Raw genomic sequence first — 12635 nt, 5'->3', positions numbered from 1 at the left:
CGCATTAATATTTTCCGACTCCAAAACACCAAAATCCAAACAATTTAATTTGATTTATTTTTAAACTACCCAACACAAGCAATTAATAGCCACAATAACTTTCTAATATTAAAACAAAATTTTCGAGTCTAAAATAAAATTATACCGAGTTAAAAATTAAAATATTTCGCGTCCGAGAAAACATCGGGGTCAAGGCACATCGCCAGCGATGTGAATTCAAATCCGGGCGCTTGAAGCTCAAGTTGCGGGAGTCAAGATACAAGAGCTTTGGCCGGAAAGTGGCCGGAAGGCGGCGGATCGGGGCCGGAAAGTCGCTGCTCACGCGACACTTCCCAAGGCTGCAAGGGACTTTCCGACGGAGGAGGGTTAGCCCGGGGTTTTCGGGGGTGAGGAACTCGTTTTCGATGCCGGATCGCCGAAAACAAGAAGGCAGCCCCCCTTGTTCTTGACAACGACGGAAAGGAGGAAAGGGAAGGAGGCTGCTGACGGGAAGGGAGGAAGGCGGCACGTGCGGGAAGAGTGGTAAGAGAAGAAAATAGGGAATGGGGAAAGGAAGAGGGAGGAAGGAAAGAGAGAGGGAGAAGAAAAGAGAGATTTTTTTTTTAATATATATATATATATATAGAATTATTATTATTACAACTGAGGGTGTTACATCTACCTCCCCATAGAACCCACAACCACAGAATTCCACTTGTAGAAGGAGCCAAGCCTGTCAAACATTCCCAAATGCAGAAAAAAATTATAGAAAATATGATCACAATATTGTTGCATACTGATGTTATCCAGCCAAGTGTCAGCACATATTCTTCCCCAATTATCTGGATTAAGAAAAAAGACAACAGTTGGAGGATGTGCATTGATTATTGAGAATTGAATAACATAAACATTAAGGACATGTACCCCATTCCAGTTATAGAGGAGTTGCTGGATGAGTTACATAGAGCCACCATCTTTTTCCAAAATTGACCTTGCTTTGGGCTACCACTAAATTCTATATGCAGTCCCCCGATATCCAAAAGACAGCTTTTAGAACTCACGATGATCATTACGAATTCACTGTTATGCCATTTGGGCTCACAAATGCCCCATCAACTTTCCAAAGTCTCATGAATGAAATCTTTAGGCCCTATCTCAGGCGGTTTGTATTAGTATTTTTTTATGACATCTTGATCTATAGTAGGGATTCTCAGTCTTACTTGCACCATTTGAGGGAGGTGTTCTTCAAGCTTAAAGAACATCAGCTCTTTGCCAAAAAGAGTAAGTGTGTGTTTGGTAGCTCAATTGTAGAATGCTTAGGGCACTTGATCAGTAGTCATAGGGTTTCTACTGACCTCAAGAAGATAAGACAGTATATACACGGCCTATGCTGGTTAATGTGATGCAACTATGAAGGTTCCTAAGCCTAGAGGTTACTATAGACGGTTTATCAAAGGGTATGAGTTGATCAACAAGCCTTTAACTGATCTTTTGAAAAGGGATGGGTTCTTATGGTATGACATGACACAACAAGCGTTTGTAACCTTAAAGAATGCTCACTTCAGCTCTTGTTTTAGCGCTGCCATCTCTTGGCAAGGAATTTGTAATAGAGATAGATGCTTGTGATGTTGGCATAGGGCGGTGTTAATGCAAGAATTTACCCAATTGCATACATTAATAAAGCTTTAGCACCCAGGCACCATTCTCTGTCAGTTTACGAAAAGGAGTTGCTTGCTATTGTTTATGCCCTAAACAAGAACTGACCACCATAGTCTCAAGTTCTTATTGGAGCAATGCATATAAACAGTCCACCAGCAGAAGTATATTGCAAAGTTACTTAGTTATGATTTTGAGATTGTGTATAAGAAGGGAAGGGAAAATGTTGTTGTTGATGCCCTCTCTAGGGTACCGGCTGTAGAACTCATTGTCCTTACAGTATCCACTCCTGCTAGTAGTTTACTTCCCAAAATTAAGAATAGTTGGCAGCATGACCCCAATGTTTAGCTTCTAATTCAACGCTTATAACAAAGAATATTGGCTCACAGCTCCTACACTTGGCATGATGGGTTGCTCAGATAGAAAGGGAGAATAGTGATTGGCAATAACCCAATATTGAAATTTAAATTGCTTAAATTGATGCATGACTCTACTGCTGGTGGGCACTCGAGGCTTCAGGCTACTACCAAGAGCTTGCAGCTGTTGTTCTATTGGGAATGGCTAGAGAAGGATGTTCGAAACTATATAAAGGGGTGTGATGCATGTCAAACTTGCAAACCAGAGAATGTTAGTTCCTGGGAGCTACACCGGCCACTGCCAATGCCATAAGGAATTTAGATAGATATTAGCATAAATTTTATGGAAGGATTGCCGAAGTCTCAAGGGAAGGATGTTATTTTGGTGGTCTTTAGATCCTAAAAAAAGTAATGAAAACTAAAACTATATGTTTATGGAAAAACTAAAGAGAATTATGGAAAGAATAATGGTGGCAGGTGTAGAAAGCAGGTAAGAGAAAACTCTCTTTCTTCTTTCTTCCTTCCTCCATTAGGTTTTTTTGCAGAGATATATATAGAGGAGAGTCCTCATCTAAATAAATTTATTTAGAGATGAGTATACTAATATAAGTCTATCTAATAGATAAGACTTAAAGTATCTTAATCTCTACCAAATACTATCCCATAAATAACTCTTAATATAAATCCTAATAACTATACAAAATGACTAAAATATTGTCACGACCCGATCTGTGGGCCCGTGACCGGCACTAGGGAATGGGTAGGCGTAAGGCTACCGAATCCCGTAGTAAGCCCGACCACTCACTAACTTAATTACATCTCATCTAATATCATTGGTGTTACAATTTCTTAACCATTAAATTCTACATAATTAATTCAGTCTGCCAGAAGAATTAGGCAAGACCCGAAACTACATAATATTACAAACGATAAGTCTATTACTTCTATTGCGGAGAATCTAAGATTTTACAAGTCAAACATACCAAATCAATTACATCACCTAATGATGAAGGAGTCAGGTTGCTAGATAAGAGCCGGGGGAAGGCCAACAATCACATATATCTGAAAAATAGTAAAATTGAGACCGTTAGTCTCGAGAGTGAGTTAAAATCATATATCCAAAAACAGTTACAAACATTTCAATAACACATTTATTTAATTTGAAATAAATACTAAGTCATGCAAAAATAAACATGTCATGCCATGCTTAAATAAAACTGTAATATACTCTTTCCCATAACTTCTCATACCAGACCAACCCACTGAAATGCAAATAGGGATCAGCCTACTACGGAACGAAGTACCTCAGTAAAACCCTAATCCCAACACTAAACATCTCGACTCTCTCTCATTCTAACAGAATTGGCGCTCAGAGAGCGAAACTCGACTAGGGTCCTTAAATCTAGTTCAGTCACTTAATTATCACTAACACTCTTAGCCTTTCGGCTCTCTTACTCCAATAAGACTGGCGACCAGAGAGCGAAGCTCGACTAGGGTCCTTAACTCCAGTATGGTCACTTAGGTTTCCAAATAAGCCGGCGCCCAGAGAGCAATGCTCGACTAAGGCAAATCCTAATTTACCTTTTTAAAATTTACAAACCTTTACCCCTTTGCTATCAGTCTCGGATTCATATCGGTGCAATCATCAAATAGTATGTACTACAACCGTCCCATCCCGAGTCAACACGAAACAATAAAATCATAATGCAGAAAATGAAACTTATATAAATAGCGATTAAAAGAACTGATTAAAATATTAAATTATGTAATCAGAATTATTTCGTAAAATCTCAGCATAACACATGTAAACAGACATATGACTTTAACTCACAGCTTTGACGACCTCCTAGCTCTGCTCCAATGCCTCGGGTGGAGCGAGTCGAACCGACGGATTATCTAATCACGGAAAATAATTAATCAATAACATTGAAACATTTGATCATTCACCCTAGGTCTAAATTCCTAGGACTAACTGTCTAAAAATCTCGACTCGGATAAATTCTATCGAAAATTCGGCAGAACCTTTCCTACAATATGGACATTTACCTCCCGCAAAACGGGTCCAGGACCTGTCAGAAAATACTTCAAATATTCAAAACTTTATTTTAACGGGAGTCAGGTCCCCAAGACTTTATTATTTTTTCCGACTCCACCACACATCACAAATCACGACCTAAGGCAGACAGTCTGATAAACAATTATTTTAACTCACAATATTTTCTAATGCTCAATACAATTCAATAAATACATAAATTTTACTAATAAATTCTAAAATCAACGGGCCAGAGAATTACCGAGATGCTTGATTGCTCAGTCGACTCGCCTCCAGCCGCCAAAGTCCGATCAACGATTCAAATGCACCAACGGACTCGAAACGATGCGCTGATGATGATCCTCACTTCTGATCTTCCGATCCAACCCCCGATCATCCGGAGAGATTTACGGATGATCTCGGCCGTCGATTTTCAAATGGAGTCTGATCGCCATAAAACCGGTGCCATTGGAAAACTTGAGCTGAGGAGAGTCCGGATATGTTCTCCATGCTGGAGCTTGCCGAAAAAAGCCAGAAAACGCGTTTGCCCCTACTTTCCTCACTTCAACGAATCTTTTAATTCCGGCCACCAATTGCGTCGCCGCTGCCTCCAAAATGAAGCTCACTCTCCGACAAGTCGATCGCCATCCTTGGTGCCGGCGGACACGCCATGAACAGCACCGACAACCGCCTCTTCTTCCTCACGCTTTCTGCCATTCCTCGCCGTCTGCAGCTGCTGCCACCACTGCCACTGCACTCGCTGCTGACCACCGCACCTTCAGTCGACGCCACCTCGCTCGGGCGGGGCCTCCTTCGCCGTCCGCCATGGATGGCTGAAGGTCCTCCTTCCTCTCCCTCTTCTTCCCCGGCACTCCTCTCTCCTTCTCTTTCTTTTTCTTTCTTTTCTTTTCCTTCCTTATCGGCAATTAGTCTCTGGACTTTTCTTCTTTACCATTTAATCCCTCAACTTTTTAGTTACTAATAATTTCATCCTGCAAAATTTTCAATTAATCCTTAAACTTTTCTTTAGCTTTTCAATTACGCCCCTAACTATTTAATTTGGGCTAAATTAGAATTATTGAAAATATACAATTATATATTTACCCTTACTTTTAAATATAAAATTATCAAAAAGCCCTTGTCGACATATTTAATCACAAAAATATCAAACATACAAATTTTCATTAAAACCCCATATTAATAAAATTATACTTTTAATCCTTATTCCAAATTAAATTTCTAATTTAATCCTAACACACAATTAATTTAATTAATCAATTTGCTAAATATTTTTCAATTAAAATTTAAACCATTAGCTAATTAAAATGTCATTTTTCCCAATAATTCTTTTACAAATTCTTTCATAACTCTCAAATATAGAATTTAATTTATATATATGCATTTGGGAGCAAATTTTGAATAACCAAAAATATAATTTATTTCTCAAAGAATTTACTTAATTAATTTCTTAAAAATCAAACTCCTTTATTTTTCTAACATTAAAATTTCCATTTAAATCATTCCAATTTAAACCAAATATAAATAAAATAAAATTAATTTTAAATAAAGACTCATTTATATTATTAATATTATTATTATTAAAGAAAAATTTCGGATAATACAAATATCCCTTGTGCGTTGTAATTAGCAGTCCACGAGTCTTAATCTTGGGCCTTGACACGAACATGTCCAATTAAGCTTATTTTAGCTTTATATTTTCCTCTTTTTACTAATATTCCTCAAAATAGACAATCGAGCTTAAGTGAGGTAAAAACACATATTTTCACCATTTTATATATAAAAACATATCATTAAAACTTTAAAATACCCTTAAATATCTATACATAATTTGGACCGATCAAATACCCCCATACTTAAACATTTACTTGTTCTCAAGTAAATAGCAACTAAGCATTAACTTTTACAAAAATCATGAAGAACATCCATACTCAGCTTAAAGATATTATTCAAAAGAATCTCACTAATGCAAAGATCATGTCAACCCAAGAACATTTGAATCATAATAATTTTCTTTAAAAATATAAACTCAATCATTGTTAATCAAAAGACTCAAGCATCCAATCCTTTACACCTGTTTCATAATAAATATTCTAACTCATCCTCAAAGGATATAACTATTATACATAATCCAAATTATTATAACCCTATTCAAAAAGGCAAAACCTTCATTCAAAAAATAAGAGATCAATAGGCATTTATTACTTATTTTTTAAACTCTTATACTTTTTTTTCTTTATACCCCTTGGATTTTAATTTTTGATACTTGGGGTATTTGTTTCTTTCTTGAGATGTTATGCCTTTTTACACAAATATAAACTTGGGTGATGAATGCACCTGGTTACTAAACAAAACATATATCAAGATGCTTTGCATACTCATAATCTCAATCGTTTTTTTACGCGAAAATCGACATTGGTCATGAAGATCCCCGGTTACTAAGCAATTAAAATTAGCGGAGTAGAATTATATCACTTAGAGCTTTAACTTGCCCATATCATATTCTCATAAACTTAGGCAAACCAATTTAATAACAAGGAAATAGTAACCTAAATCATACACTTCTAATCATATGTCAAATATTGCTAAACTACTCATTATGTCCATATGCAAAAGATGAACACTTGATCATTTAAGTGCAAATAACTCATGAGTTCACATTTATACATGTTAAAAACTAACTCAAGAGTTCAAGAATCTTAACATAATAGCATTCTTTCATCGACTCTTATATAGAATAATAAGAAAAAGCTGAGTAGAAAAATTTAAAATTTTACAAAAGATTAATCAAAGTTGCTAATTCTCATGGCATATGACGTATAAAGTTTAATCGAAGAAATATTCTATTTCTCTCCCCCATACTTAAATTTGACATTGTCCTTAATGTCATTGCATATATAAAAATAAAGAACAAGAAGAGAGGAAAAAGATAGAATACTCCTCTAGAATTTTACAATGTATAGTAAGCCATGAACTTGAATTGCAATCTCCAACCATCTAAACCTTAGAAGCACACTTAAATACACATAATTGATAATTATAAAAGAAATAAAGAATTAAAGAATTAAAAATAATAAAATATCCTAAATATACTAGAAAGATTAAATCCTAAGATAATTAAAAGTTAGGTCCTAAAAATAAATAAATACAAATTTTAGAATAAAATTTAAAATAAAGTTATAAATCAATGATATGATTATTTATGTGGAGGATATGGATATGTGTTTAATTTTTAAAGAGGGTATTTTAACTTAAAAATAACTTTTTTTATTATAATCAATCCCCAATTTCTTAAATTTAATTATTTTAACTTTCGCTCAAAAAATTATTTTCTCTTTTATTTTTTCCAGCGGCCGCCTCGCGGACTGCGTCGTTAAGCTGTTGTTGTGTCTGCCTATACTGCGGGCCTGTCCGTGCACACTACGTGCCTATGCTGCAGGCCCGTTCGCGAGCTGCCTGCAGATTTGCGGGCCCATTCGTGCCTGCTGCGCCTGCCCGCACGGGGCTTCACGCGCCTCGCCTACGCTTGGGCGTGTGGCCAAGGGCTCGCGGCTGGCCTCCTCACGACAACACCCACACCTCGCGGTAGCTTCCTCGCGGAGCGTCCCGCGACCCTCAGCTAGCTACTACAGGCCCATGTCGTTCCTGCCGTGCCTTTGCTACCGGCCTGTGTCATCTCTGCCATGCCTCTACTACAGGCACGTGTGAAAATTTGCTGCCGCAACGGGGATCAAATATAAACCTACAAGATAAACATAAAATAAATAAAAAATAGAAAAATAATAAAAAATAAAAATAAAAATAAAAAAATAACTTAAATGCATAAAAATAAAAGTACAATTGTTAAGTTTATTATCTATAGCTAGACATTCCTGATTATGTCCATGGTGGGCGTTCCTCTGAGCACTCCACCTCTTCGTCATAAGCCATTCCTTTCAAGTATGGCTTCATACTTTTAATGCGAACATCTAAAGTGTCACGAAAGCTCTTGTCAATTAAGAATGGAATATCATCATATAATTGTTCATAAACAAGAGAATCTAAATAATTATATGAACGCTTATTGATAGTAGATTTAGGAGAGAAAGTTAGAGAATCAAACACTTTAAATTCCACAGTTTCTCCTAAAACTGTCATGGTAAGTTTTCTATCATGCACATCAATCACAGTTCTAGTAGTTGCCATGAAAGGTCTACCAAGAAGTATGGTTTGCTCTTTATCCCTTGCTGGTGTATTTTTCATGTCAAGCACTACAAAATCAACAGGAATTATTAACTTACCTACTTGTACTAGCAAGTCTTCCACTATACATCTAAGATATTTTATCGATCTATCAGCAAATTATAGAGACATAGTGGTAGGTTTCAACTATGCCAAGCCAAGTAGTTCATACATCGAATACGTCATCAAGTTAATACTTGCTCCTAAATCTAACATGGCTTTCCTAACCTTTTTGTTACCTATTGTAATATCAATGGGGAAGCTACCAGAATCCTTCATCTTAAGGGGCAATTGATGTTGAAGCATTACACTTGCTACTTGTACTTTTTTGTTGTTCGCATATCGCCTTTTGTTGGTGTTCAACTCTTCAAATTTATTTGCATAAGCTAGCATATTTCTGATAACATCCAACAAAGGTAAATTAGTATTAACTTTGGAGAGCATCTCAATACTTTCAAAAAAATTTTAATTCTTTTTGCTCTCTTTGGGTTGGTTTAGAAAAGGAATAGGGGGTCTATAAGGCTGAGCTGCCTTATGAAATTCAGGTCCACAAAATACTTCATTTTCTTTCTTTCCAAGACTAAGATTACGCTCTACTTTTTCTTCCTTTTGCATGCTCTCCTTATTGATTTGCACTAATCCATCATTTTTAGGTGTAACTGCATAAGAAGAAGAATTTCTTTCAGTTTTCATAGCAATATTATCGACAACCTCACCTGTTCACTGAAACGTTTAGAAGCTCAAATGATAACCTACCGGTTATTTTTGAATAAAAGTAGTGACGAAAGGGGGAAATAGCTCAGTCGGTTAGAGTGCTGGTCTTTCACGCCAGAAGTTGCGGGTTTGAACCTTGTTTTCCCCGCCCGATCATGCCAACCAAAAATGGAAGAAGTCAGAGTTGGAAAAGGATGAAGTTCTACAATCAGTGAAGCACACTGACTTTCAATGAATAGGGGAAACACCTCATTCTTAGTTGATCCTCATTTAATCCAAATAATGAAAAAGTATGAACTATAGCATAAAATTCTCCAATGATTATTAATGCATCATCACTAGGCATATCATAAAATGAAGGAAGCATATTAAAATGAATGCTCTTAAGTTCATAATTCCTAGATGCATCACCTAGAACTATGCATGAAGTAGTGTTACCAATTGTAGGCAGTACATAATCTTTCATAGCCATTCGCCTTTCAGCTCCTACTTCACTTGGTGGGTTTGCCATGATATCAACTTCTTCTGTTGATTCTTCTTCTAGTTGTTTCCTGCTAAGCATACAAAATAAAAGAAAATTTCAGATATAAAAAATAAATAAATAAAATTTACAAATAAAATAAAAATGAATAAACAAAATAAATTACAAAACACAAAATACACAAACAAAATAAAAACACAGAAACTTGATAAATCATAAAACACAAAGCAAACAAACACAAGACACTTTTGATAATCAATCAATATAATAAATTTGGACACTGTTTCCCGGCAACGGCGCCAAAAACTTGATGTTTCTTTTTTAGTACTCGCAAGTGCACGAATTGTTCCTATAGTAAGGATAAGTTCACCACGAGGTCGATCTTTCAAGGCACCATGAGGCCACTTATTATAAAGACTAATTATCAATACAAAACAATAAAAGTAAATCTAAACACTCTAAATCAGTATTTTGAGAGGGTAATATTCATAAAGTAAAGTAACTAAACAATAAATAAATATGCAATGCAAATGTAAATGTAAATGTTTATGATCTAAAACTATATGCTAAAGATAGTATTTAATCTAGCCATTTACTTAGTAATCTCCTTATTTTACTTTAAGCCTAGATCTAATGAATGAGATGGTGATGTGTCCTTTTCCCTAAGTCACTCAAGCTAATGATGCAACCTAAATTTCTTATACCAACATAGATTAAAGTAAAGATGATGTTTCTAATACTTTTAAACCTAAATATTTTCATAACAATTATTATTGCTAAATTAATATGATGGTTAACTAACAATAATAACTGAAACTAATAAAGATATGAAGGTAAAGAAATCATTCATTAAATAAATAAATAATAAGGTTCATATAAAGTAAAAAAAAAAAAACACTTATGAAAACTAGCCTAACATATTAAACATCTAGATTAAAAATTTCTTCAAGTAGGAAGAAGATTAGTCTTTACTTTCAACTTCTTAAAAAATTTCTTAGATCCTAAAAAGAGTAATGAAAACTAAAACTATATGTTTATGTAAAAACTGTAGAGAATTATAGAGAGAATAATAGTGGCAGGTGTAGAGAGCAGGTAGGAGAAAACCCCCTCATTTTTCCTTCTTTCCTCCATTAGGTTTTTTTGCAGAGATATATACAGAGGAGAGTCATCCTCTAAATAAATCTCTCTAGAGATGAGTATACTAATATAAGTCTATTTAATACATAAGACTTAAAGTATCTTAATCTCCACCAAATACTATTTCATAAATAACTCTTAATATAAATCCTAATAATTATACAAAATGACTAAAATATCCATTGGGCCTTGTAATTAGCAGTCCATGAGTTTTAATCTTGAGCCTTGATACGAACATGTCCAATTAAGCTTATTTTAATTTCATATTTTTTTCTTTTTACTAATATTTCTGAAAATAGACAATTAAATTTAAGTGAGGTAAAAATACATATTTTTACCATTTTATCTATAGAAATATATCATTAAAATCTTAAAATACTCTAAGAAATATATATTCATAATTTGGACCGATGAGTAAGTTGCATTTACCACCTGATTCTTGTGTCCACCCAGTATTCCACGTCTCTCAACTCAAGAGAACTACGCCAACTAATACTCCTACCTCTACTCAGTTACCTCTCCCACCTGAGGTGCCTCGTTTGCCAATAGCTATTTTGGATACGGGACAACTAGGCTGCCACTAAGGTCCTTATTCAATGGTCTGACAAGCTACTTGAAGAAGCCACCTGGGAGTTTTTATTTGACATTCAACAACGATTTCCACAGGTTAACCTTGTGGATAAGGTTCTTTAACGGCTATATCATTTTGAAACCCGAAGGGTATGACTAGGACTGAGCATGGATCTCGGTGATTCCCGTCCGAACCGAATAACCGTACCGAAAAGTACCATAACCGAAAAAAATGAAAGTTTTTATAACCGAATTACACCGATCTGAATTTTTTACTATTACGGTATGGCACTGGTTCTTTAGTAAAAACCGTACCAGAACCGATCCGTCTTGTACTGATCCGGACCAAATCGTAGAACCAAATTTTTACATATATTTATAAATAATTATTTATATTATATAAATAATACATATATTAAAAAAGTAATACATATACTCTATAAAAAATTATTTTATATTTATCATTTATATAATTCAAGCAATTGTTATCGAAATATAAAAAATAATACATATTAAAAATAACTATAATATTATAATATACTTTATACTCTATAAAAAATATAAGTTATATATATTAATATGTCACATAGTATATTGATACTAGTAATCTAGTATACATACTATAATACTAGATTTAAAATTTATTTACTATCTATAAATTTTGACAAGTTAATTAAAAAATTACTTAATTTAATAAAAAGTTATATAAATTAGTAAAAATTATAAAAAGATATTATTATATAAATATAATATTATTTACTCTATATTTATTAATAAATTAAGTTTTAATTATATAATATTTTTATTTTAAGAATAATAATATTAATTATACTAAAAGAATTAATTTATATAAATATTAAAATTAAGAAATAAATATTTTAAAAATAATTTTATATTATTATACTAATAAAACTTAAAAATTAAATATTTAGAAATAATTAATTTATTAACTTTTAAAATATTATAAATTAATATTAAAATACAAAAAATATTAAATTATATTTATAAATTTATTTATTTTTTTGAAAAGGATCAAACAAAACTTGAGAAAAAATTGTCAAAACATCTTTTAACAATATAGAAGTTCTTTAGTTCCTACAACAGCGGAGGTCCTCATTTGTTGTCAAGATTGGATTAGAAGTTCAAATAAACCTATCCAACTAGAAGAATCAATAGAGGATATTGAAATCATAGAGTGAGGTAACATCTCTTTACTTCTTACATACGTTTGTTTATTGTTGATGCTGTTAAGTCTTATTGACATTATTTTTTATTTTTATTATAGAAATTATTCAAGATCCTGAGATTGGTGAGTCCCTTATGCCAAGATTAAATGTGAAGTGCTAATTTTGAGGGGAGGTAATAACATTCCTTTGCTAATTTTGGACATGTATTTTAGTGCTACATAAAGTTTGTAAATTTATTTATTTTAATGATTGTCATCTGTAAAATATTTTTATGCTAGCAGTAA

This window comes from Ricinus communis, chromosome 3 (genome assembly GCF_019578655.1).
Source record: "Ricinus communis isolate WT05 ecotype wild-type chromosome 3, ASM1957865v1, whole genome shotgun sequence".
NCBI lineage: Eukaryota > Viridiplantae > Streptophyta > Magnoliopsida > Malpighiales > Euphorbiaceae > Ricinus > Ricinus communis.
This window is presented reverse-complemented; position numbering follows the sequence as displayed.